Genomic DNA, 26,680 nt, shown 5'->3' with positions numbered 1-26,680 from the left:
GTGCCGAAAACCCTGTTCCCGTGGCCGAAGTTCCAGGGCCAGGAAGGCCGGGCTAGAAGGGGATGGACAGACGGGGAAGAAGAGGAAGAAAAGAGAAGGAGCCCCCTCCCCCACCCACCGCCGCGCCGCCTTAGTTGTCAGGGATGGTTGCTAAGGAAGTGTTGCCGGACCGGAAACGGGAGACCGGGTGTGGGGGGGGGCGGGGTGGCCCGGCTGGCTCTTTTCCCTTCCCGGGAGCCGGAGCCGGAGCCGGAGCCGGAACCGGCGTTGGAGTTGGGAGGGCGGGAGCTGCGCTGGCCGCAGCAGCCAAAGGCAGGCCCTGCGGGCGGGCGGGCGGATCCTCAATCCCTCTGGAGGCGACCTCAGCCGAGTAGGGGGCGGGCCGGGGGGCCGGGCCTCGACTCGTATCTGCGTGCTGGACTCGTGTCTCCTTCCCGCCCCTCCCCGCCGCGTCCTTAGGGTAGGCGGCTGCGGCTGCGCCGGCGGGACCCGACACCCTAGAGAGCCCCGTGCCCGGTCCCTGGGTGAGTCTCGGTTCTGGCTGCTCTGGATGGGTCGAAGACGCATGGGACGCGGTGAAGCTTGCCCGTATCGGGGAGAAATGCCAGGCCGCCGGGCCAGGTGGAGAGGTGGTGGGGTAGGGAGGGGACGGGCCGGCTGCTTCAGGGCCCCCAAACGAGGGAGTCTTCCCGGGTTGGGGGGGAAGGGGGGGGAGAGAGCAAGGAGGAAAGCCTTCAAGCTCCTGCTGTGTGCCGAGCTGCTGCTTCTCAGCAACTCGGGAGGCAGCGGTTAGTCTCACTTTAATTTTACCGATGAGGAAATGGAGGGCCGTAAGAGATTTCAGCGGCTCGTCTTACTGCTAAATGTCTGAATCTGAATTCGGAGCTTCCTGGCTGCAGACAACACTCTCAGACCGCTTCGGGAGAGGCACTTTTGGAGCCTCTGCCTCTGGGCTGTTTAGTAGGACTCTGGGAAGGAGGAGCAATCTGAAAGAGAGCTGCCCTCTGCGTGGGGAGTTGTGTGACAACCCTACTGCTCCCAGTAGCCGGGGGGTGGGGGGGGTGGGGGTGGTAAGAAGTCATGTAGAGAATGGTGTGGGAGTCCGATTCGGGAAAAGGAGTCTCTCTTAGGATTTATTAGGACTTGGTGTGAAGCTGGTTTTTGGAAAAGGCGTCCTTACTCCGAGCTTTCCCGAGTGTTTCTGAGTCCCACCTTGACTGTAGTAAATAGAAAATAGCGGAAAAGGAACGTGTGAACTGAGTTGGTGTTCCTAGCGTTGTGGCCCTACTGGTGGGAATACGAGGGCTGGGGTTCCTGCCCCTCCCCCTTCTTTATCTAGCCATGTGTTCGTTGCTAAGGGAAGCCTTTCTCCAACCAGGGGGATAGCCGGCTTCCTTTTCTCACAGTCAGTGACTCAATAATCCCCTCCACATCCCCCAGGCTTTTCAGTGGAAATTGCTAATTATAATCTTAGTTATGGCTTAAAAGTGTATCAGATTTCCCAAAAGAAAATAGAAAAGAGATGTTTAATATATATTTTGAATGAAGCATTGAATATATTTTATTTCTATACAGAGATAAAGAATGCCATGGAAGAATCACAAGGAACATTTATAGAATTAATAGGATTCATATTGATTCAGTAATATAATTTATAGCTACTGTTATGGTTCTTTGGGTCAGAACATAAAGCAACAGTGCTAATTAGACATTTCACATTTTATCTTAGAATTAGGCACTGCCAGATCAATAGAGCAAGTTTGATCTTTTTTCTTGTGGTCTTTCCAGTTTATTATTTTCAGTCACTGCTTTTCCCAGAGGATATTAGTACTTCCATCATTTAATTCTGATGGAACCTCCAATGGGATCTCCATATCTTTTGCATTGATAGGGTCCTGGAGACATGATCCTTTCAGGATGATACTTCTCTTATCCTCTTAAATCATATTTTGCAACCTGATAAGGCTCAGATAAACAAGAGGCTGAAAGCCATTCTTTTTTCTTTTCTTTTTTTTTTTTTTTTTTTTTGACATCCATAAGCCATCAGTTCTTCCATTTCAGCATTCAATTAGAAGACTCCCATTGATAAATCCATACATGGCTAGAAGCACTTCCCCTAATCCTTAGAATTAGCTGAAAAAAAGGCCAGAAAACACGTGTATAAATTTCAGTATAAATTTATATTACATATTTTTAAATTTATGAAATGTTTTCACTTTATAGTCGTACTTTTACTTTTATTGTTCTTCAGTGCCTTCTCAATGTTGTTTGTTGTTCCTTCTCACCATTAGTTGTCTGGTTCATGTTAGAACTGGATGATTCTTCTGCTGACATAATTTCTTTGGCTCTCTAAGAAATTTCGCTTCATTTGAGCCAATGCTCTTCTTTCTTATTTCTTTTTCCTCCTTAATGAGCAATTTAAAATTACTAAAATAATTTTGGAACCTAGCTAGAACTCAAATCTAGAAACTTTAATTTTTATATTCAAATATTGGCATCATGTGTTAGCCTGATACTAATTTGATTCATATTTGAGGTGCAATTAAAAAACTAGTGAAGAAGAGAAAGGGTTTGTCTTGAATGCTTAAATGTTTACTGTCTCCTTAAAATTCATCCCAGAAGCAGAGCTAGATGCCAAGGCTTTCATGGTCTGATCGTGTGGATAAAATTTCTTTTGTACTTGAAGGCTTTTAATAATCCAAATTCGAAAATTGAGTTATTAGGAAATGGTGAATGTATTAGGGTTATTATCATGTAAGAGAAGAAGAAAGTTGGAATTTGGCTGTTTTTTTTTTTTTTTTTTTTTTTTCCACCTGAGCGACAGATTTATGGTGGAATTTTTTTTTTTATTTTTTTTTTTTTTTTTTTTTTTTTTTTTTTTTTTTTTTGGTCCAATGTGCTAGAATAGTTTTGGAAATTTCTCTCATAACAGATGTTGAAGTTCAGTTCATTAATAATTGAGATCTTTGTTGAAAGCTTTTGAAATATTTTTATTATTCTAAATTGAATCAATGACTGTGGCTTATATTGTCTGTAAGTGAAAGTTACCTTTCAATGAATTACTTAAATGTAGAAAATAATTTCTGACCCCAGGACATGACTAAACATATTTTCTAAATTACCTTGGCTCTTAAAAACCACTTTGGAGAGTTTTCTTTGTTAACAGTTAATTTATTTGATCCTTCAGAAATTAAGGGGGGGGGGTAATCTTACTAGCATTTTGCTTTATGTTTCACTTTATTTTTTTCAGGCAGATCAGTATGGCTTGCTATACTAAGGTATATATAGAAATTCAGGGACCATCAGACCTTCTACCTCTACAACAAGCTCCTTGTGACAATTAACATCCATCTATAAATTGGTAAGAATTCAGTAATCTCAGTGGATTATAGATGATTTAATAATACAAATGTAGTAAAAAAACAAAAAATTTAAACTTTGATACTGTACTTATATATTTGCTGATCTCTTTACCTTTATTTGAGTTCAATGATTGTTGGGATTATTTGGATTTGGATTTCCTCATAGGCTATTTAAAATTTTTATTATATTTGTCATTCAGGTTAGATGAATTACATTGAAAAGTAGATTTGAAAATTCATAATTCTTAAAATGTGATTAACATTTAGCATATTTGTTAATTTCTGGAACCATAGCTGTGTCTTATAGTTTTCTGAAGAAGTCATATGAGGGTAAATCTTGTCTAGCTGTTTTGGAAAACAATTAGGAATTATGCCCAAAGAGCTATCAAACAGTACATATGCTTTGATCCAGCAGTATTACTATTAGGTTTGTATCCCAAAAAGATCATAAAAGAGGGAAAAGGATCCACATGTGCAAAAATGTTTGTAGCAGCTTTTTTTCGTGTTGGCAAGGAATTGGAAATTGAGTAGATGCCTATCATTTGGGGAATGGCATAAGTTATGATTTATGAATGTAATTTCTTTAAAACTATGATTCCTCTAAGATAGTAAATTTTGAAATTCCCTTTTCAAGGCACAGTTTCCTGTCTTATCCTTCCACCAATTTACTCTTTCCCCTTCTTGTAACCTATTGTGCCTTGATTTTTAAAAAAGTCTCAACAACCTTGTCCTGGCTGTATTATTTTCTCCATTTGACTTTGAGCAGTGATGTATTCAGTGTTTCCCAAAAGTCTTGCTACTATGCTAAACTTTAGTTTAAAATCATACTAAGACTTTTGGGACATTATTTGGTCTCTATCTTTTAATCTGTTCTTGCTGTTTTCTGTAATTTTTGCCCTGCTAACCCTATATAAATACTAACAATTTCCTTAATCCATCTCTGCTAGTTTTTTTTTTTTTTTTAAATTCTCCAAAGCCCTTGTGATCTAAATGTAGCTAATATAAAGGCAAAAATAAATGAAGTTTATTTTCTGATGGGGGGACAGCATGTACATACATATGAAATGAATACAAGATAATTTTAGAAGAGACGGCACCCATAACTGTGGGAATTGGGATAGGTTTTGTGTAGATAGAGGTATTTTCAGTTGAGTTTTGAAAAATATCAGAGATTCCCAAAAGCAGAGGTGAAAAGGAAGACTGTTTAGGTAGATTATGGAAGGCATATAATACAAAAGTATTTACATGGGAGATAAATAACAAGTAGGCTTGTTCAGTATGAAAAATTTATGTATTAGAAAACTGGAAAAGTAAGAATAGGCCAGATTGTAAAGACCTTTAAAATGCCAAATAGAGAAGTTTATACGTGATTCTTAAGGCAATAGGAAGTCATTGGAATTTAAACATGATTGGGGGTGGAGGATGGTGTAATGTCAGGCCTGCACTTTAGGAAAATCACTTTGGCAACTGTATGGAAAATGGATTGGAGACGAGAGTGACTTAAATCCCCAATAGAAGATAGTGTAATTATTTAGATTAGAAGTTATAAGAACCTGAACTGAGGGAATGGCTGTATAAGGGAGAAGGGAAAAATGTAAGGGATATTATGAAGTTAGAAAAGACTTGAAAATTAATTGCATAAGTGGAGTGAGTGAGAATGAGAAGATGAAGATAATAACACCAGGTTTGTAAACCTAGGTGATTGTCACTTGACAGAAATATGAACGTTTGAAAGATTGGTGAGTTTGGGGGAAAGGTAATGAATTCTGCTTGTGGATGTTGAATTTGAAGTGCCTCTGAAGCACATTTATTTCAGAATGTTTAATAATTTGTGATGTGGGACTGGTATGCTCAGTCAGAGCCAGGAGTAAAAGATGGGAATTGCAAAGAGGAATATTTAGGCATTGTGTCAGAAAAACTTCCTAAGAGTATCCCAAAGTCCTGTTTGGCTACTTTGGGATGTAATAGGTTTCCTTTCATTGTAGGTCTTCAATCGAAAGACCTAGTGAACATTTGTCAGATATGTTATAATGGAGATTTCTTTTAAGATTGAACCTGATAGCAGCTAAAACCCCTTTCAGTTCCAAAATTTTGTGATTCTGTGGTTATCTGTGTTTTCTTACCATTCTTTTTCTTTTTTTCTTTGTCAACTTTTTATTCTCCAAAACTTTGTCATTTGTTCTCTCATTGTACTTGCTCCCTTGGCAATGTCAATCATTTTTCACCTCTATGAAGATGATTCCCAAATGATATCTCAAACTTTAAACTTACCCTTGAATTCCAGTCTCATTTCTTAAGCTGCTTGCTGGGTATCTCCACCTGGTGTCCTGGTAGTGCCTCATAATCACCTTGTCCCAAATTGAACTCCAGAATTTTGCTTTTCTGCCTCACTTCTTTATTTCTGGTTGACTCATTCAAGACCTAAATTTCTGCGTCATTTATGATCCTTTCCTTTCTTTCATTCTGCTAACTCTTACCTTCACAATGTCTCTTGAACCTAGGAGTTTGGTTATAATTATTTTTTAGAAGTAACCTAATATAAGTACTCTCATTTAATTACATTGGGATGGCCTACCCATTGAGGACTTAATTGAATGGCCTACCCATTGAGCACTTAACCACAAGGACTGCTATTATTTAAGTCTGTATTTCTGTAAAGGATATTTTGTAGTGTTCATAGCTAGGTGGAGCAGTGGATGTAACATGGAGCCTGGATTCAGGAAGACCCGAGTTAATCCCACCTCACAAGATTGTGACAATCAAATGAGATATATTTGTAAAGTGCCAGGTCTAATAAATGACCGAATAAATACTTATTTTCAGCTTTCCTTATGATACTTTGACCAACTTGCTTTATATTTGTGTCCTTAAGATTTAGCACAGTGCCTTGATTATAATGGACATCTCAAATATAATATCAGATTAAATTTCAAGGTATCTTAAATCAAAATCTGCCTATAAGTATACCTCACAGACAACAGAAAGAGGAGTGTGTTTGGGAAATGTGGAGAGTGCAAATATCTCTTAATTTTGTGGTTTAATGGCTATCCAGAGAGATTGGCTTCTTTTAAAATTTCTACTTGAGTGAATTGTTAATCCCAACTTTTAGAATGCTTAGCCTCTTTGGAGGTTCCCTTGAGGGAAATCATGTAATAAATGACCTTTCTGTAAATTCTTTTTGGAACCATTATTTTCCACTGACATTGAAATGGACTTTATTACAGTAGTATTACTTTTGTTTAAATGTAGAATGCAGTGGCTTACAGCCCATGGATTAGCTCCTTTCTGGTGATACTTTTGTTTCAGACTAGAAGCAGAGCTAGTTTTTGTCAAGATAATAAATGAGGGAAATTTTCCTTTCTATATCCCACTCTTTCCTGTTGCCCACTTCTCGATTTCCAATTTCCCCTCTTCAGATGCCAGTTGCCCTTATGTTGTTTGTTATCTCATTTCTTAGTGTCTCCTGCTATTATACCTCATCTAGCTTTGGTTTCCCTAAGCCAAGTACTTTAATACCAAATATTTGGTATTAAAACAATATTTTTACTAGGCTCAAAATCTCCTCCTCAAGAATATTTATTCCTTCTGGTTGCCACATCTTAAATTTTTAGTTAGAAAGCTTCCCAGAATCTCTGGTTTTCTTCAAAGCTTAGCTCAAATGCCACCCATTATTCTACCTTACAAATTGCTTTGTATTTATTTTATATATATTTATATGTATACATGATGTATAATCCATAGAAAATAAATTTCTTGGAGGACAAAAACTTCATCATTTTTGCCTTTGAATCCCCAGAGCCAAGTAGTGCTGGCATATTGTAAAATTCAATAAATGCTTATTGATGATTGAGTTGATTTACATTTCAGTTGAAATAGCATGGCCATTAAGCCCACAGGACATTTGTATTTTCAAAAGTACAGTCATTAACAAGTCATACATTTCAGTAATACAAAAACAAAAAGTTAGATTCAAACAATCAGTTAACAAGAATTTTTTTAAGGACCTACTACTATGTGTCAGACATGTTATAGATACTGGGGACACAACTATGAATAATAAAACAGTTCCTACTTTCAGTGATCTTAAAGAATAACTGGAGAGAATAAGTATATAAAATTATATGTTTATATATGTAGCATTTATATAAGGTGAATTAATACATACACACACATATATACACAAAGTAGCTGTGATTACTTGGGAGAGAAGGCAGTAGCAGATGAAGAATTCAGGAAATAATTTCCTTGATTTTTGTCTAAAAACATCTTGAGAAGAGAGAGGAACTATTGAGAGAGAAATAAAAGAATGCATTTTGACAATGGGGAGTTTCGGTACCCAAGCACAGAAATGAGTGTGTCATGGTTAAGAAACAGTGTGACTGAATTTAAGAGTGTGAGAAGGGAATAATATCAAAAGAGACTGGAAAGGCAGGTTGGAGCCAGGTTGTATTTAGAAGTCAGGGGGGTTGGTTGAATAGGGATGTCACACCACTAGATCTGTACTTAAGGAAAATTACTTTGGTGACAATATAGGGTAGACTAGATTGTGAGAGTCTTGAGGTAATAGAGGGATTAATTAGAAGGCCGTTGCAGTAATTTAGTTGAGAACCAAGAAGGGTTCAGATCAAAAAGATGTTGGTGAAGGAGCAATAGTAAGATTTGGTAGCGAATTGAATATGTAGAGTGAGGGAGAATCAGGAGACCGGGATAATGTTTCGTTTTGAATCTGAAACACTCAGAAGATGATGGTGCCTTCAATAGAAACAGCCTTTTAGCTTTGGTGTCTATTAATACACAATAATGATCTATTGTTAAATATGCTAATTAGTGTTATTAAAACACTAAATAGAGTTAAACTTATGTGATGATCAATTTTGATGGACATGGCTCTTTTCACTAATCAGGTGATTCAGGCCAATTCCAATAGACTTGTGTTGAAGAGAGCCATCTGTATCTAGAGAGGGCACTGAATATGGATTTTCACCTTTTTTAATTGTTGTTTGCTTGTTTGTTTGTTTTCTTTCTCATTTTTTTTCTTTTTTGATCTGATTTTTCTTGTGCAGCATGATAATTTGTTTATATTTTGAAAATAAAAAGCTATTTAAAATAGACATACTGCTCAATGAATGCAGTCAAACTTAATTACTCAAAATGTGCTAACCATAAAACTAAATTTTACCTGATACCTTAAGGTAATCATGACTTTTTTTTTTTTTTTTAACACTTTTTAAAATTGTTGTTGGGACAAATACTCTGAATATATTTTGTTTTTAAAAGATTTGTGGTTTTACTTGCTGTCCTCTTTTCTATTCTTTGTACGTGAAGATGTTCATATTTGTTGATGTTTGTCAAGTTAAGAATAACCAAATAAGTGAATGTTAAAATAGGATTAATAGGAATTCTCCTATTAATCCTATTTTAACATTCACTTATTTTCTCCACATAAAAGAAATGCTTAAAGCCAAAAGGGATTTAAAAGTGTCCATGGACAGTTTTAAAACATGATGTAGTAAACCAAATTCCTATTATACTATCTCAGGATATTTGTTCTTAAAACATTAAGATGTGTAAATGTAGAACTTTTGAATAGACATTTCACTTTCATTGCTCTGTACTGACAGAACAATTCCCTTGAGGGCCATGTCTTCTGGTAAGTCAGGCCAGAATTTGGAGTTAATGTCTTGTCAGTGACCGTTTTCTCCAGGAAGAATTGTAGCAGCTTCAGCAAGTGCCTTCCACAAGTGCAGCCAGCTCTGATTGGGGAGTTCTTGGTCTCAAGTTCAGAAGCTTGCCTCCAAGGCTGGAAATGTCTGTCTTATAATAGTTATTCAGTAACCTGTACTAAGGGAACCAAACATAAGTAGAAGAGGAAGTCCAGCAGCATGTGTATATATTGCTATGTACAGCAAGCCACCATTGGGGGGTGGGGAGTAGTTGAGATTAGAGGAAGAGATCAAACACATCGGCCTTGACAATATATATGCCTTATTCTGCATCTTTTTAATGATAATAAAGAAATAATCTGTATTGTTGGGCCTTTGAAGTCACTCTTGTCACTTAATTAATGTCATTTAATCAGGGTTCTAAAGTTTTTCAGAGTAGAGAGATCAGAGTTTATTTTTAAAATAACAACAAATACCTTTGTATTCCTTTTTCTCCCTTTTCCCAGAGAGCTATATTACAGTGGTTCTTACATTTTTTGTGTCTTGGACTCCATTCATAACCTAAAAATCATTTGATTACAATGGGGAAACAATTACATTGGAATATAATTATCAAAATATATGTCTTTTTAAAAGTTCTGGATCTCAAACTCCTGCCTTAGTAAAAGAATTTTTTAAAGAGAAAAAACATCAGCAAAATCAATACATTGAGAAATGGGAAAAAAAAAACAACCTGACAGTAAATTCAATATTTTATACCTATAGTTTTTCCTCCCATCTGAACAAAAGAGTAAAGGGAGATGTATTCTGATGTATTGGGAAGAGAATTCTTAACATTTTAAGACTGCCCTACCATTCCCTTTAAGTTATCCTTGATGTTCTTGTGGCACTCTTATAGCTAGTTTACCTGCTTTCAATATTTTCCTGCTCTACACTGTCTTATGCATCTGTTGACAAATTATCATTCAACTAGTTTCTCCTTTAATGTAGTGTTTAAGGTTTTCCACAGTCTGGTTTAGTCTCAAAGTAATTCATTTTTATACTTTATGCTCTCCCTGAGCTGTACTACTCATTGTCCTCAAACTTATCTTGTCATTTCCCTTTTAGATGAGTTGGTTTATGCAATTCTCACAACTAGAATGAATTTGCTTGGTCTTAAAATTTTTTTTTATTGATGCTTTCTCTTTTTATAGTATTGTCATTTTCCAGTGATTTTCCCTATTCTTGAATAAATCTATCCCTTCTCACAAATAAACACAATCAAACAAAAGCTCTATTCCTTCTCACAAGTAAATACAATCAAACAAAACAAATCAACACATTGGCCATATCAATATATATGCCTCATTCTGCATCTTTTGAATAATAAGGAAATCAGCAGTATTGTTGATTCTTTTGAAGTCATTCTTGTCACTTAATTTATCAGGGTTCTAAAGTTTTTCAGTGTTATTTCCTTTATATTTTTATATTTATGTCTTATAAATAAGTTTTGGTTCTGTTTACTTCACTCTGTATAAATAAGTTCAATTAAGTGAATTTGTCAAATTTCTCAGAATCCTTAATATTTATCATTTGTAGGATGTAGTAATCCATTATATCCACATTCTAATTTGTTCAGCCATTCCCTAATCTGTGGCACTTATGAAATTTTTTAATCAAATTTTTCTTTTTTCAGAACTTAGAAATATCAAAATAATACAAGAATTTCCATATATAGTATAAAAGAGAAAATTCATACATGAAACTATGACTCTCTTCCATAGAGCTTTCTTTTCCTTTTAATTATATAATAAATTTAGCATGTAAATTTCAGAGCTCATATGCTTGTCTGTGCGTCTATTCTCTCCTATGTGTTTAAAAAAAAAGCTTCAATTTTTTTGGCATCTCTTTTACTATCATTCTTCTCTCCCTTTCCCCTTGAAAAAAGGAAAGAAAAAACTTAACAAAGATGTTCCCATATATGATGCTTCTGAATCTTCTGAATTTATCTTCTGAAATTGTAATTGGTCATTGTATTTATCGGAGGCTTTTTTTTTTTTTTTTTGGCATAGTTGTGTTTAAGTGACTTGCTCAGGGTCACACAGCTAGGAAGTAGTATGTGTCTGAGGTCAGATTTGAAATCGGGTCCTCCTGACTTCAGTGCTAGTATCCTATCCACTAGGCCATCTAACTACTCTTCTGTCAAAGTATTTAAGGCTTTCAAAATTTTTTCTTTATAATGCTATGTGTAAATTGTTTTCCTGATTTTGCCCACTTCACTTTGTATCAGTTCATTAAAAATCATCCTAAGATTCTTTGAAATTCATTATTTCTCACGGCATGATAATATTCTATCATAGCTTTATACCACAACTTTTCAGCTTTTCCCTAATTCTTGGATACTCCCATTGTTTCTAATTATTTAATATAACAAAATGAGCTGCTATAGTATTTTTGTCTAGATAGATCCTTTTTTTTTTTTTTTTCTTTCTTTGATATCTAAAGGGGTTTGGCCTAAAGGATCCACATAGATTAGTAACTTTTTGGGCATATTTCCACATTGCTTCCAAGAATAGCTAGACTAATTCACAGGTCCACAAAATAATGCATTAGTGTACCTGTTTCCCTGTGGCCTCTTTAGCAATTGTCATTTTCCTTTTTTGTCATCTTTGCTACTTTGATGGATGAGAATTGGAACCTCATATTTGCTTTAATTTGCATTTTTCTAATTGGTGATTTTGGAGCACTTTTTCATATCTTCCTTTGGAAACAGCCTGTTTGTATTTTCTCTTGAGATTTCTCTATTGGGAAATGACTTGTTAATTTCTAACAGGAACAGGTTTGAATCAGTTCCTTTCTTCTTGGATATGAGACCCTTATGAGAGAAACTTTCTGCAAAGATTTTTCCCTCAATTAACTCTTCTAATTTTAATTTAATTGGTTTTGTTTATGTAAAATTTTAAAATATTGATAGGATCAAAATTACCCATTTTATTTTTTGTGATTCTTTATCTTGTCTAGTTATGACTTTTTCACTTAAAGTTGTGAAAGATAATTTGTTTTGTTGATGTAGTTTTAAGAAACTTCTCTGTCATTTCCTGCTGAATTTCCTCTGCTCACCGCAGCTTAACAAGACAAAGCAACATATTGACCATGTCTGGAAAATATATCCCTGTATTCTGCAATAGTAGAATTGCATGTTTTGCCTTTAATCTTCTGAAATTATAATGCATCACTGCAAAAATTAGAATTGAAGTAATTTTATAGTTGTCTTTAAATTTCTTGTGTTCCTCACTTAATTTGTTTTCCTTATTCTATTCATTTTATTCTGTCATCATCTAAGTCTTCCCAATTTCTCTGAATTCATATTTGTTATTTCTTATGACTCAGTATTATATTACATTTATGTAGCATAATTAGTTCAGCCATTGGCCAGTTGATGAGAACTCACTTTGTTTCTAGTTCTTAGCTATTACAAACAGTGCTGTTGTAAATATTTTTCATGTATGGGGCTTTCTCTTTTTGACTTCTTAGTATAAATACTTGATCAATGACAATAATTGTGTCAAAGGAAAATTCAATTAGTGGTCATCCCCTCACTTTATTTTACAGAAATAGTTTCCATCCATAAAGGCCTAGTTTTTTTTTTTTAATTAAGATATCTTTTTTTTTTTTTTTTTTTTAATAATTATAGCTTTTTATTGACAGAATCCATGCCTCGGTAATTTTTTACAACATTATCCCTTGCACTCACTTCTGTTCCAACTTTTCCCCTCCCTCCCTCCATCTCCTCCCCGAAATGGCAAGCAGTCCTATACATGTTAAATATGTTATAATATATCCTAGATACAATATATGTGTACAGAACCGAACAGTTCTCTTGTTGCACAGCAAGAATTGGATTCAGAAGGTAAAAATAACCTGGGAAGAAAAACAAAAATGCACAGTTTACATTCATTTCCCAGTGTTCTTTCTTTGGGTGTAGCTGCTTCTGTCCATCATTGATCAATTGAAACTGAGTTAGATCTTCTCATTGTCAAAGAAATCCACTTCCATCAGAATATATCATCATACAGTATTGTTATTGAAGTATATAATGATCTCCTGGTTCTGTTCATTTCACTTAGCATCAGTTCAGTAAGTCTCTCCAAGCCTCTCTGTATTCATCCTGCTGCTCATTTCTTACAGAACAATAATATTCCATAACATTCATATGCCACAATTTACCCCACCATTCTCCCAATTGATGGGCATCCATTCATTTTCTAATTTCTAGCCACTACAAACAGGGTTTCCACAAACATTTTGGCCCATACGGGTTCCTTTCTCTTCTTTAGTATCTCTTTGGGGTATAAGTCCAGTAGTAGCACTGCTGGATCAAAGGATAGGCACAGTTTGATAACGTTTTGGGCATAATTCCAGATTGCTCTCCAGAATGGTTGGATTTGTTCACAATTCCACCAACAATGCATCAGTGTCCTAGTTTTTCCGCATCCCCTCCAACATTCATCGCTTTTTCCTGTCATCTTAGCCAATCTGACAGGTGTGTAGTGGTATCTCAGAGTTGTCTTAATTTGCATTTCTCTGATCAATAATGATTTGGAACACTCTTTATATGAATGGAAATAGTTTCAATTTCATCATCTGAAAATTGTCTTTTCATATCCTTTGGCCATTTATCAATTGGAGAATGGCTTGATTTCTTATAAATTAGAGTCAGTTCTCTATATATTTTAGAAATGAGGCCTTTATCAGAACCTTTAACTGTGAAAATGTTTTCCCAGTTTGTTGCTTTCCTTCTAATCTTGTTTGCATTAGTTTTGTTTGTACAAAGGCTTTTAAATTTGATATAATCAAAATTTTCTATTTTGTGATCAATAATGGTCTCTAGTTCATCTTTGGTCACAAATTTCTTCCTCCTCCACAAGTCTGAGAGATAAACTATCCTATATTGCTCTAATTTATTTATAATCTCATTCTTTATGCCTAAATCATGGAACCATTTTGATCTTATCTTGGTATACAGTGTTAAGTGTGGGTTCATGCCTAATTTCTGCCATTCTAATTTCCACTTTTCCCAGCAGTTTTTGTCAAATAATGAATTCTTATCCCCAAAATTAGGATCTTTGGGTTTGTCAAACACTAGATTGCTATAGCTATAGTTGACTATTTTGTCTTGTGAACCTAACCTATTCCATTGATCAACTAATCTATTTCTTAGCCAATACCAAATGGTTTTGGTGACTGCTGCTTTATAATATAGTTTTAGATCAGGTACAGCTAGGCCACCTTCATTTGATTTTTTTTTTTTCATTAATTCCCTTGAGATTCTCGACCTTTTGTTCTTCCATATGAATTTTGTTATTTTTTTTTAGATCATTAAAATATTTTCTTGGGAGTTTGATTGGTATAGCACTAAATAAATAGATTAGTTTAGGGAGTATTGTCATCTTTATTATATTCGCTCGGCGTATCCAAGAGCACTTAATATTTTTCCAATTATTTAAATCTAACTTTATTTGTGTGGAAAGTGTTTTGTAATTTTGCTCATATAATACCTGACTTTCCTTTGATAGATAGATTCCCAAATATTTTATGCTATCGACAGTTATTTTGAATGGAATTTCTCTTTGTATCTTTTACTGTTGGATTTTGTTGGTGATGTATAAAAATGCTGAGGATTTATGTGAATTTATTTTGTATCCTGCAACTTTGCTAAAGTTATGAATTATTTTTATTTTTATGAATTATTTTTATTATTATATGAATTATTTATTATTATATGAATTATTTTTAGTAGAGTCTCTGGGGTTCTCTAAGTATACCATCATATCATCTGCAAAGAGTGATAGTTTGGTTTCCTCATTATGTACTCTAATTCCTTTAATCTCTTTCTCGACTCTTATTGCCAAGACTAGTGTTTCTAATACAACATTGAATAATAATGGTGATAGTGGGCAACTTTGTTTCACTCCTGATCTTACTGGGAAAGGTTCCAGTTTTTCCCCATTGCATATGATGCTTACTGATGGTTTTAATATATGCTCCTGCCTATTTTAAGGAAAAGTCCATTTATTCCTATCCTCTCAAGTGTTTTTATTAGGAATGGATGTTGTATTTTATCAAATGCTTTTTCTGCATCTATTGAGATGATCATATGGTTTTTGTTAATTATGGTTATTGATATAGTCAATTATGCTAATAGTTTTCCTAATATTGAACCAGCCCTGCATTCCTGGTATAAATCCTACTTGATCATGGTGTATTGTCCTGGGGATTATTTTCTGTAGCCTTTTTGCTAATATCTTATTTAAGATTTTAGCATCAATATTCATTAGGGAGATTTGGTCTATAATTTTCTTTCTCTGTTTTCAACCTACCTGGTTTAGATATCAGTACCATGTCTGTGTCATAAAAGGAATTTGGTAGGACTCCTTCAATCCCTATTTTTTTCAAATAGTTTATTTAGCAGTGGAGTTAATTGTTCTTTAAATGTTTGGTAGAATTCACATGTAAATCCATCTGGTCCTGGGAAAGGCCTAGTTTAAGTGTCACCTTCTCAAATAAATATTCCCTGGTCTTCCCTAGGCTGAAGTGATTATCTCTAGATCCCTTGTTTTTTTGGTAACAGTGACCTGATCTATGATTTTATCAGAGGGAATTGGTGGTGTGGAAATGCCCTCTTCCATTGCAGATCTAAATGTTGTTCTGCTACTTTGTCTCTGAGAGTGTTTGGGGAACACTGAGACATTAAGTGACTTATTTCCAGTCACATAGGACACATATGTCAAACCTAGTTCTTGAACCTTGATGTTTGTGACTTGGAAGCCAATTCTATTATACATTATATACTATGACTGATTTTCTAGATCTTATAACCCCATTATAATTTGTTTTATAGTTCAGTACTTTTATAATCACCAATTATATAATATATCCTTTGAGGGAAGCATCTTCTCTTACTTGCCTTTATAACCCTTAGCACCTTATGTTATTTACATAGTAAAAGGTTGATTTTTTTAAAAAGTGTTTTAAGAATTTTTTATCTTATAACACAAGTGATATAGCCATTGCAATAGTAGAATGAAAGCATTAAACCCACTAAGCTTACAATTCATTTGGGGAGACAAGATTAACCCATTTGGAACAGTATAAAATAACATATAATCAAATTTAGAAATTAGTGTGATTCTCACACTAACTTAGCTATATGTGACTTTCTGCAATTCATTTTATCTCCCTAGGCTTCAGTTTTCTCCTCACTAACTGATCGAGTCAGAATAAGTGATCACTGGTAGAACTTTCCAACTCTAAAAAGTCTGTGATTCTATTTGAAGATAGTAAAGCTTTATTGTTGGTCTAAAGCATAGCTAACCCCTATAACAGTATTGTTATAACTTCCATTTCCCAGGGATTTGGGGGAAAGTTTTGTTATAGTACTTGAAAAGTACATTGAGTTCCTTGGCTTTATTATTCAGGTTTCAGGTAACTAATTTCTTCCCAAAATTGCAGTTCTTGCTACAGGACTTAATCTTGCTTCCCTTGGCAAGTACTGATTTATGAACCTTTTCTGAGAATGTAAACTCTCTTAAGAGGACATTTACTCTGTTAGATGAGTTCTTGGCAACACATTTCTGAACATGTAATAAAAATCACTCCTCAGATTCATAGAACAATGTATTATTTCAGACCTGAGTGTTTTGGCTTCTACAAGCTGTCAAAATGTGAGATACCCTTTCAAGGATCTTAGCTTCTCCATATTTTACCATGATATCCTTCTTGCTCTTTGCAAATGATACTGAAAACAAATGAGGTATTCATTATCCTCTGGAAAAGAGTATTATTCTAATTCATATTATTTATTTTTATTGTTTTTCTTGCTAAAGCATGGAAATTTAATAGGTTTCCATTCATTCCTTGTTCACATCCTTCCATCAATGTTGATGGCCCTGATTTCTGCTCTTGTCTTCCTCCTTTCCCTTAATTACTTAGCATTAAATGCCAAATTAAAAAAAAATAATTTTTGACAGCTTTTGTTTTTACATTGTCTAAACTTCCTCCTGTATCTCTCCTCAGAGAACTACCTCAAATAAATATGAAGAAGAAAAAGGAGAAAAAACAAAATAACCTCAGTACATTAAAAAAAACACAACAATATATGCATTGTTCTACATTTGTAAACAGCAGCCCTTTTCCCACCAGCTCCATCTCTGCAAAAGAGTGGGAGGAGTTATCTTTTTATTCCTTGTTTTGAGCTAAGCTTGTTCTTTGTAATTTTTCAGTGCTTCATTTTGTTGTTGTTATTCTTTTCCTTTACATTTTTGTAGTGTTTTATTGTCTCTGCTTACTTTGTATCAGTTTACAGATAACTTTTCTTTGTCTTCCTTTTCTAATAGCACAGTGATATTCCCTTACATTCATCTATCACAATTTATTTAGCTGTTTCCCTATCATTGCCTATCACTTTTGAATCCAGTTCTTTGCTAACACAAAAAGTGGTACTATAAAAACTTTGGCATCTAAGGGGCCTTTCTTTTTATCAGTGACAATGCCTGGTAGTGGAATCTGGGGAGGTGAATAGTATGAACATGTTAACCATTTTTATTGCATAATTCCAAATTTGTTTCCAAAATAGTTGTACTAATTCACAGCTCCAACAACAGTGTATTGCTGTGTAGCAGCATCATTGACACTTAAGGTTTTTTGTCTATTTGATCTAATTACCCAGTAGACGATTATGAATTAACTATACAACTCACATTTCCCTCCCAACCCAGATTTCCCTCCCTCCCCACCCCCGGCTCTCCACAAACTCTTATTCAGGCTGTAGACATAAAAAATTGAATTTAAGCAACTTTTAGAAGAAAAAACAAACGTAATGAACCATCATCTAGATCATTTTCATTTTCTTTCAATTTGATGATAATTTAACATGTATTTTTATAGAATTGTAATTTATATATTTATAATATCTAGTTTCCCCTTCCCCCCCTTAAGATTAGTTCATATATACATTTTCATGTATTGGTATAATGTGCATGCTTGTCATACTATACAGAGTTTATTGTGTTTAGATAGCAGAATTTATTTTGCCACTTCTATATTTCAGGCTCTTATCTCCTCTAAAATCTTTTCTCCACTATTGATTCTTTTGTTTGTGTTATCCTCAATACATACTCATTTATTTTCCATAGGGGGATAACACTACTTAAACTACTTGATTGTTTTAAAAACTTTGTTGATATTCTGTTTTGCTCTTTAAATGATTGTGAAGTTCAGTGTAGATTTTGACATTTTTGATTAGTTCTATCCAACCTTGCCAGTTTCTTTCATATGGCCCTACCTTCTCCCCTAAGTTGTTAGGAATGGATGCTCCATAGCATGTGGAATGGTTTTCTTCTGGGCACAAAACTATGTCCATCCTTTTGGAATTAGCTTAAGATTTCCCTCTTTCAGAGGAGCAGTTCTTTCTTACCATAGAACTAGATCTATAAACCTCTTGGCTTAATTAATATGGCCAGATGGCTCCTTATTCCTGTTTATATTTGTGTATGCACATATTTGTCCATCTTCTGTAGGAGTTCAGATTATGTAAACTTTATAGCACATGGAACACAGTGTTCCCAGCAAGGACTCTTCTATGATTTATTTTTAAATTCTGATACTTGTATCCACTATCCTTTATTCTGCTAACCAATTTACAGTGCTATAGGAATGGAGAGGGTCTTGGGTAGGACACCTCTCCCACATCACCTTTTATTCATTTAAGGCCAGATGAGCATATTCTAATATGTTCTAGATAGAAAATTTGCAGTATGAGAATTCTTTCTGCAAGATTCAGGGCTCCCTTTTTAAGATTGCAAGATGAAGGACAATTTACATTACATAAAACTGGAAAAACTCTTTATTTTTTAAAAATTTATTATTGCCTTTTTTTATACCGTTATTATTGCCTTTTTTTATACCGTTATTATTTTCCAATCATTCTCTCTTCTCAAAGAAAATCATTTAAGCAAAACAAAGATTCAGTGACTGCCTTTGATAGCATGTACATTCTACTTTTAGTATCCTACTTTTTTTTTTTTTTTTTTGCTGAGGCAATTGAGGTTAAGTGACTTGCCCAGGGTCACACAGCCAGGACATGGTAAGTGTCTGAAACCAGATTTGAACTCAGTTCCTCCTGACTACAGGGCTGGTGCTCTATCCACTGCACCAACTAGCTGCCCCTAATATCCTCCTTTTCTAAAGACACTGAGGGGTGTTTCATCATTAGATCTGTCAGTATATTTAGTTTGATTGTCTTTTGTGTTGTTATATGATATAGCATTGGAAATTGTTCACCTGGTTCTGCTTATCTGCACGTCTTCCCATGTTTCTCTGAATATCTCATGTGATTTCTTATGGTTCAGTAATAATCTGTCACGTCCATATAGCTATTTTTCAGTTGATGATTACATCCTTTGTTTTATTTTTGTAATCATACAACAGGTTATGCCCTAAATAAGCTAATAGTCTAGGCCAGGGGTCCTCAAACTTTTTAAATAGGGGGCCAGTTCACTGTCCCTCAGACTGTTGGAGGGCCGGACTATAGTAAAAACAAAAACTTTGTTTTGTGGGCCTTTAAATAAAGAAACTTCATAGCCCTGGGTGAGGGGGATAAATGTCCTCAGCTGCCGCATCTGGCCCGTGGGCCGTAGTTTGAAGACCCCTGGTCTAGGCGTATGCAATGCCTTTGAATGTCACTGACAGATTTAAAGTATAATTAGGAGAGGTAATGAAAATAAAGAGAGAAAGGAAAGAAAGACCTGCTCAAAAGCAGGTGCCAGATCTGTAGTTCTAACCTGTTGAGAGCTTTCGGTATCAGTGTGGATCAGAAGCAAGAAATAAAAAAAAGCCAAGTAATAGTTAGCTTGGATTGGGCAAACAACTGACATAAAAGTAAAACACTCAGAGAAGTGAACTTTCATAGAGATTGCTTATCATGGTATAAGAAGAGACATATATAGATAAGGAGTTTTAAAATAAGATAATCTGGCATAAGCAAAAACCTATCTAATACCTGTGTTTCCTCATCTGCCATCTGCCAAACAGGGCTCATGCAAATAAGAGCACAGTTTTTTTCATGTAATAGGCATTTAGTAAATGTTTGTTGAGTGATTGAAGCAGTTTTCCTCTAGTCATTTGACTTGGGGTGTGGATAATCACTGGATCATGATTCCCCCTAAAGCAATTTAAGGCATCTTTGTATCATAGAGAGCCTTTCCAGAAGAGTGGAGAGAGAGAGCCAGTCCATCTTGAAGCCAGAAACACCTCCATGCAAAACCTGGTTCTGCTGCATACTGGCTATGGCCTTGCCAAGTCACTGACTTCTTGTGCTCTAGGTCCCAACTTCTTAAACTGTGGTTTGCAGTCCCATATGGAGTCTATGAAATTATGATTTATTACCAGGAAATGTTTCATTTGAATATTTATTTTGTATACCTGCATTCTGGAGTCACTTAAAAATTTCTTGGGAGAAAAGGAGTCAAGTGCAAAAAAAAATTTAAGAAACCTTGCTCTAGGCAAGCTGTATAGAAGGTGCCAACTTGCATTGATAGAGGTCATTTTCATAGTTAAAAGTTCCAGTGAAATCACAGGTCTGGTTCTTTTGTTACTGGCATTATTTCTCTTAGGGCCTTTTAACTTATGGCATTCAGCATATTGGCCTTGAGAAAAAGTTAAAGAAATAAGCATTTTTAAGCAGATAATTAGATAATAAGTAAATATACTGTATAACAGCTTGTAGTGAATATTGCATACAAATAAAAAGGTGGTTGTGTTAAAGGAATGTGATACCCTTTCTCTAATATGGAGGACTATTTTCTTTTAAATCACTTAGAACCTCTTTCACCTGGTTTTTAGTGATTAATTACTAGGAAATCACCTCCCATCTGGACTCATCATGGTGGCAAATTCACACCTGATGGATGATAGCTAACATATAGGTGCTACATTGGTTTGTTACTCCAGTGACAGATGAGCTAATTTATACTGTGTTAGATTGCTTTTATAGCTTCTTGTTTTTATCTAAATGTATTTGTTCTCTCAATCTTGTTTGACATTGAACTGATGACGGGGAGAAAATGAGAAAGTACAGGCAAAGGCTGACAAGCCATTAATTTGTGCTATTACTGTTCAGGAACAAAGTTTTGATAATATAAGATATGGTATCAATTTGGGGTGTTAATGTTTCCTGTCAGATTCCTGTAGGATTTCTTTTCTTTGTATTTTAGGAATACGTCCAGGTTAGTGTCCTGGAACTTTAGATTAGCTCCATCTATCAAGTGTAGAGCAAAATCTCTAGCATACCTTCTAGAACACATTTTTTTGTTTTTCTGTACTTGGCAAATTAACATTTTCATATCCGAAGAAGAACAGCAAAGGAGGATTGTATGTGAACCTGTTGGAATATTTATAAAGTGTTAAGCCATTGGAGTTGATTTGATCTTAGAGATATTTTGGGCCAGAACTTGAAATAAAGTACTAAGTGGAACTAATAGAACAATGTTTGTGTTCACATCTTTAGAGAGCTCATAAGTATCTAAGTACTCAATGGAGTTCACACCTCCTTTAGGACCAGAGAGCACTCTGGGAGATAACCCAGAATCCCTCTCCCTCCAGAAGGTGGAGTTAACCTTTGGGAGATCACATAAATAGAGGGAGCTCTTGGAGTTTGGGAACTGGCTGGAGATACTTACTTGAGTTAGTTACTTGAGGAGTTACTAGAAACTCTGGGAGCTCAAGAGAGTTTTACTTGGAGTCGGAGAGAGCTCTTGGAACCCAGAAGCCCTATCTTCGAGGCAAGAGATTCATTGCCTCTTCTACCTTGGTGTTGGCTGGAGGCTGAAGAAAGCAGAGGCAGAAGCCAAGGACAAAGCTGCAAGATCTGTTGGAGCCAGGCAGAGAGATAGGCCTCAACTAACCGGGCTAATTTGGAAGGAGAAATAAACGTTTGCATTTTTACCAGCTGGCTGCGATTTTGGAGTTATTATTTATTTCAATAAGGCTGCCTCCAGGAAAACCCCAACATGAACCCACAAGTATCTATTATGTACAACTTGGTTTTTTAAAAGTACATAACTTAATAAAATTAAAATTAAAATTTAATTTTGTCTCTCATTTTTAGAATTTCTATCTTTCTGTTTAGTTGTTGCTTTTTTAGAATTTTACTCTCAGGCTCAGTTCATTGATTTGTTCTTTTTTATTGATAAAAATGTAAGCATAGTCAAGCAAAATAAAGCTCATGCATTTGCCCTGCCCCAAATGCACTTTATTCTGTACTTTGATTACATTACTCAAAGAGGTGGATAGTTTGTATCAACAGCATGACACAGTGGATAAAGCAGATGACTTCGGTTCAAATCCTACTTCAGGAGATGTGTAATCTCAAGCAAGTCCCTTAATCTCTCAAGTTTCTTATTTATAGAATGAAGAAACTAGCTTATATTTTATGGTCTCAAAGGTTGCTTTTAGCCCTGGATCAATGATCCTAAAATACTCTGGCATCCTCATTGGTTATCTCATTGATTAGAGTTCTTAAGTTTTTCAAAGCACAACTTTACTTTAACCACTTGGAATTCTTCTCTTTGAATACTTTTCTCTTTTCCCTTTCAAGCCATTATCTTAAGGATTTGGTGCCACATCATGCTGAATGTTATACTTAAAAAAAATTTTTTTTAATACCTTTTTATTTACAAGTTATATGCATGGGTAATTTTACAGCATTGACATTTGCCAAATCTTTTGTTCCAATTTTTCCCCTCCTTCCCCCCCATCCCCTCCCCCAGGTGGCAGGTTGACCAATATATGTTAAATATGTTAAAGTATAAATTAATAAGTATACATATCCAAACAGTTATTTTGCTGTACAAAAATAATCGGACTTTGAAATAGTATACTATTAGCCTGTGAAGGAAATCAAAAATGCAGGTGGACAAAAATATAGGGATTGGGAATTCAATGTAATGGTTCTTAGTCATCTCCCAGAGTTCTTTCGCTGGGTGTAGCTGGTTCAATTCATTACTACTCTATTGGAACTGATTTGGTTCATCTCATTGCTGAAGATGAGATCCATCAGAGGTCCATCAGAATTGATCATCATATAGTATTGTTGTTGAAGTATATAATGATCTCCTGGTCCTGCTCATTTCACTCAGCATCAGTTCGTGTAAGTCTCTCCAGGCCTTTCTGAAATCATCCTGTTGGTCATTTCTAAAAGAACAATAATATTCCATAACTTTCATATACCACAATTTATTCAGCCATTCTCCAGTTGATGGGCATCCACTCAGTTTCCAGTTTTTGGCCACTACAAAGAGGGCTACCACAAACATTCTTGCACATACAGATCTTCTTCCCTTCTTTAAAATCTCTTTGGGGATATAAGCCCAGTAGTAACACTGCTGGATCAAAGGGTATGCACAGTTTGATAATGTTATATAGACTTATAGAAAATTCTGTTTTTACTTTCTCTGAACTTTTAAATGCCAAAAGCAAAAATAATTATTTTCTTTGGGGACTTTATCTTTGGTCCCTTCTGGTAGGGAGGAGTCATAAAAAATTTGTTTTTCTTTTAGCCATTAGACAATAGATCTCCAAAGAACATTATAAGTTGAATTGCATGTTATTATTATTATTATTCTGTTGGGATATGGTAGAATGTGACCTCAGAATTATTTATGAAAAATATACTTGAGTTTCAACCAGGTTTTTCAATCAGGTTGCTTACTTCCAATCTTTTTTTATCTAAAAGAGTCAGCTAGGTAGAACACTGGCCGGAGTGCCAGGTCTGGAGTCAGAAAGATTAATGTTCCTGAATGCAAATCTAGCATCTAACACTAGTTGTGTGACCCTGGGCAAGTCATTTCACCTTCTTGCCTCAGTTTCCTCATCTGTAAAATAAGGTGGAGAAAGAAGTGGAAAATCACTCCAGTATCTGTGTCAAAAAAAAAAACAAACCCCCAAAACCAAAACCCCACATGGGATCATGAAAAGTTGGACACTATTAGAAAACAACTGAACAGCAACATCTTTTTAACTAGAAGCGTAACCTTCTAGAAGTAGCAGGTAGCACTAGTAAGCAGCTATAGGTAAACCCGGCTCTTGTTGAGATGGGAAGAGAACTAAAGTAGTGTGCTTCTCTTTATTCCTCACAGCTTTAGTAATAACTGTAGTCTTTTTTTTTTTTGAAAGCTTTTTATTTTCAAAACGTATGCACAGATAATTTTTCAGCATTGACCCTTCATTAGCCTCGTGTTCCAAATTTTCCCCTTCTAGAGAGGAGTCAAGATGTTGAGTATCCTAAACTGAATTAAGTTGGGTGGTGATGAGATTAGAATTCTTGGGAATATATCTGGATTCCTAGTTTTTTCTTTTGGTACTTCCTTTACATATATATATATATATATATATATATATATAGATTTGTTTCTTTTTCTGGTTTTGGATTATTTATTCTAATAGTTTATATATTTTGTACTTTTGAAGGTATCCCTCTGTTTCTTTTGTGTTCTCTATTATGTTGGCATATAACTATATATGTTTTGATTATTCTTTTCATTTCTTCCGGTTTTGCTATGATTTCACTAGCTTATTTCCTGTTCTTTTAATTTAATTTTCTGTTCTCTTTTTAAAAAACACTTGCCTAAGGATTTACCAATTTTAATTTTTTCAAAGAACTGGTATTGGGTATTACATTTTAATGGAGATTTTTGTTTCTCATTTGTCTATTTCCCCTTTCATTTTTTTAATATCTTCCCATTTTGTGTTTATTTAGGTTTATTTCTTACTGATTTTTAAAAATTGTATACTCATTAATTAACTCTCATTTTCTGTTTTGTCAATGTTTGTTAATAATTGTAAAGTTTTAACAGAAATTTTGGTATGTTGCTTTATCATTATGATTTTTTCACATAGTTATTAATTGCTTTTATTATTTATTCTTTGACCCATTAATTAGTCATGGTTTCATTGCTAACTCTCTGTTTTGGTTTGTAACTTTGTGGTCCCTAAACCAGTTTCAATTTTTATTGCATTATGTCTGTAAAGGATGCAATCAATGCCTATTTCTGCTTTTTTACATTCATTTTTAATGTACTATTTGCCCTAATATGTGGCCAATTTTTATGAAACTTCCATGTGGTACAGAGAAATATATATAATCTTTTATTCCATTTAGCAGATGCTTTTTAGTCTTTTAACTAATTTCTCCAGAAATTTGTTCATTTCCATAGTTTTTTTTGTTTGTTTGTTTATCTTTATATGTCTTTAAAATGGCTAGAGGTATATTGAAGTCCTGTCACTATTGTGTTACCCTGTCTGATTTTGAAGTACAAATAATATGTTCTTTATAAATTTGGATGCTAAGACATTTGTAACATATAAATTCATTGTTGATATTGCTTCTTATTTGTTTTCTTTTAGCACAATATTATTTTCTTGTGTATCCCTTTTTTCTTTTTTGATTGTTTTTGCCCTGTTTTGCTAGCATTATAGCAATGTGTACTCTTTTAGATTTTTTTGATACATAGTATTTTTTTTTTTTTTTGGTCTCAGTTGTGTATTTTTTATTTCTTGTAAGCAACAGATTATAGGGTTTTGATTTTTTATTAAATTGACCTCTTCTGTTGTTATTGTTTTTCCTATTAAAAGGCCTTAAATATAAGCAGATAAATTAATACTTTTCTCCTTGACATCTTTGATACTTTCAGTCTTTTTAATCATTTCTTTTACTTTTATCTTATATTTCCTAACTCCTTTCTTATTGATTGTGACTTCCATAGATTGCTAGATCTCAAAATGTTTTCAGCCTCTTCCAAACTGGGCAATTCATGGTTCACCAACCTAATCATCTGTCCCAAGTGACTTGGGTAGTCAGAACGAGCCCCAACAGGGTACTGTGTTCTTTCCCTCAGGCTTGGTGGATTGCTGCACAGCTTCTCATATTCTTAGTTTCATGGACTGGTAACCTTTCCCACTGACTGTATTTCTTATTTCTTTGGTCTGGCATCAGCAGCTAAGAGCCTGCCAGTACTAGTGTTTTTTGTTTTTTCCCTAGCTTCTCTTTTGCTCCTGTGACCACACTGGCTGTCAAGCTCTGAGTAAACTTCCCCAGTCTGGAACCTGGGGTCTTCACAAGAGAAAAGAATGTATTTTGAATAAGGCTGTGCCATGTCTAGTAGGGCTGCCTCACTGCCAGTAGTGTGGGACAAAGAGTAAGCGGTCATTGCTAGGAATGCCATTTCCTAGGTTTTCGTGTTGCTTTTTGTGTTTTTTTTTTTTTTTTAATTAACTTTTTGGGTTCTGTGAGTGCTAGACTTTGGAGACAGCTGAAGTTCTTTTATCTTTGGTGCATAATTTTTGTTTTGGATATATTTGAGAGATTGTTGGGATTAGAAAAAATATTTGGTCCGAGTATCTTGTTATGTCACTCAGAAAAATGACCCAGCCATTTAACTTCAAATGAAGCCATGTATGTCAGATGATCAAACTAAGGAATGCTCCTTTTTGTTTTAAAAAAAAAATGAATATGGCACATAAATTGATTCTTAACACAGTACCAAAAGAGAAATGCTAAGTTAAGTATTTGAACACTGGTTATTTTTGTAATATTTAGCATCACAAGTAGTCATTTTGAAG

The 26,680-nt window shown here is 34.9% G+C and overlaps 1 protein-coding gene across 10 annotated transcripts in view; it reads left to right on the top strand.

The window, feature by feature from the left end:
- Positions 1 to 443: 443 nt before the first annotated feature.
- Positions 444 to 26,680, top strand: part of TBC1D16 (TBC1 domain family member 16) — a 118,630-nt gene continuing 92,393 nt past the window's right edge. For 7 of the 10 annotated variants that reach the window (XM_031965584.1, XM_023502691.2, XM_023502689.2 and 4 more), the window contains exons 1-2: positions 444 to 524; positions 3,251 to 3,361. The gene's annotated coding sequence lies outside the window, so the exon portion shown is untranslated. Of the gene's footprint in view, positions 525 to 544; positions 622 to 3,250; positions 3,362 to 26,680 lie in introns of those variants that run through there. The other 3 variants (XM_023502686.2, XM_023502684.2, XM_023502687.2) reach the window with 3 other exon arrangements.

The sequence above is a fragment of the Sarcophilus harrisii genome, chromosome 4 (assembly GCF_902635505.1).
Source record: "Sarcophilus harrisii chromosome 4, mSarHar1.11, whole genome shotgun sequence".
Lineage (NCBI taxonomy): Eukaryota > Metazoa > Chordata > Mammalia > Dasyuromorphia > Dasyuridae > Sarcophilus > Sarcophilus harrisii.
This window is presented reverse-complemented; position numbering and strand designations above follow the sequence as displayed.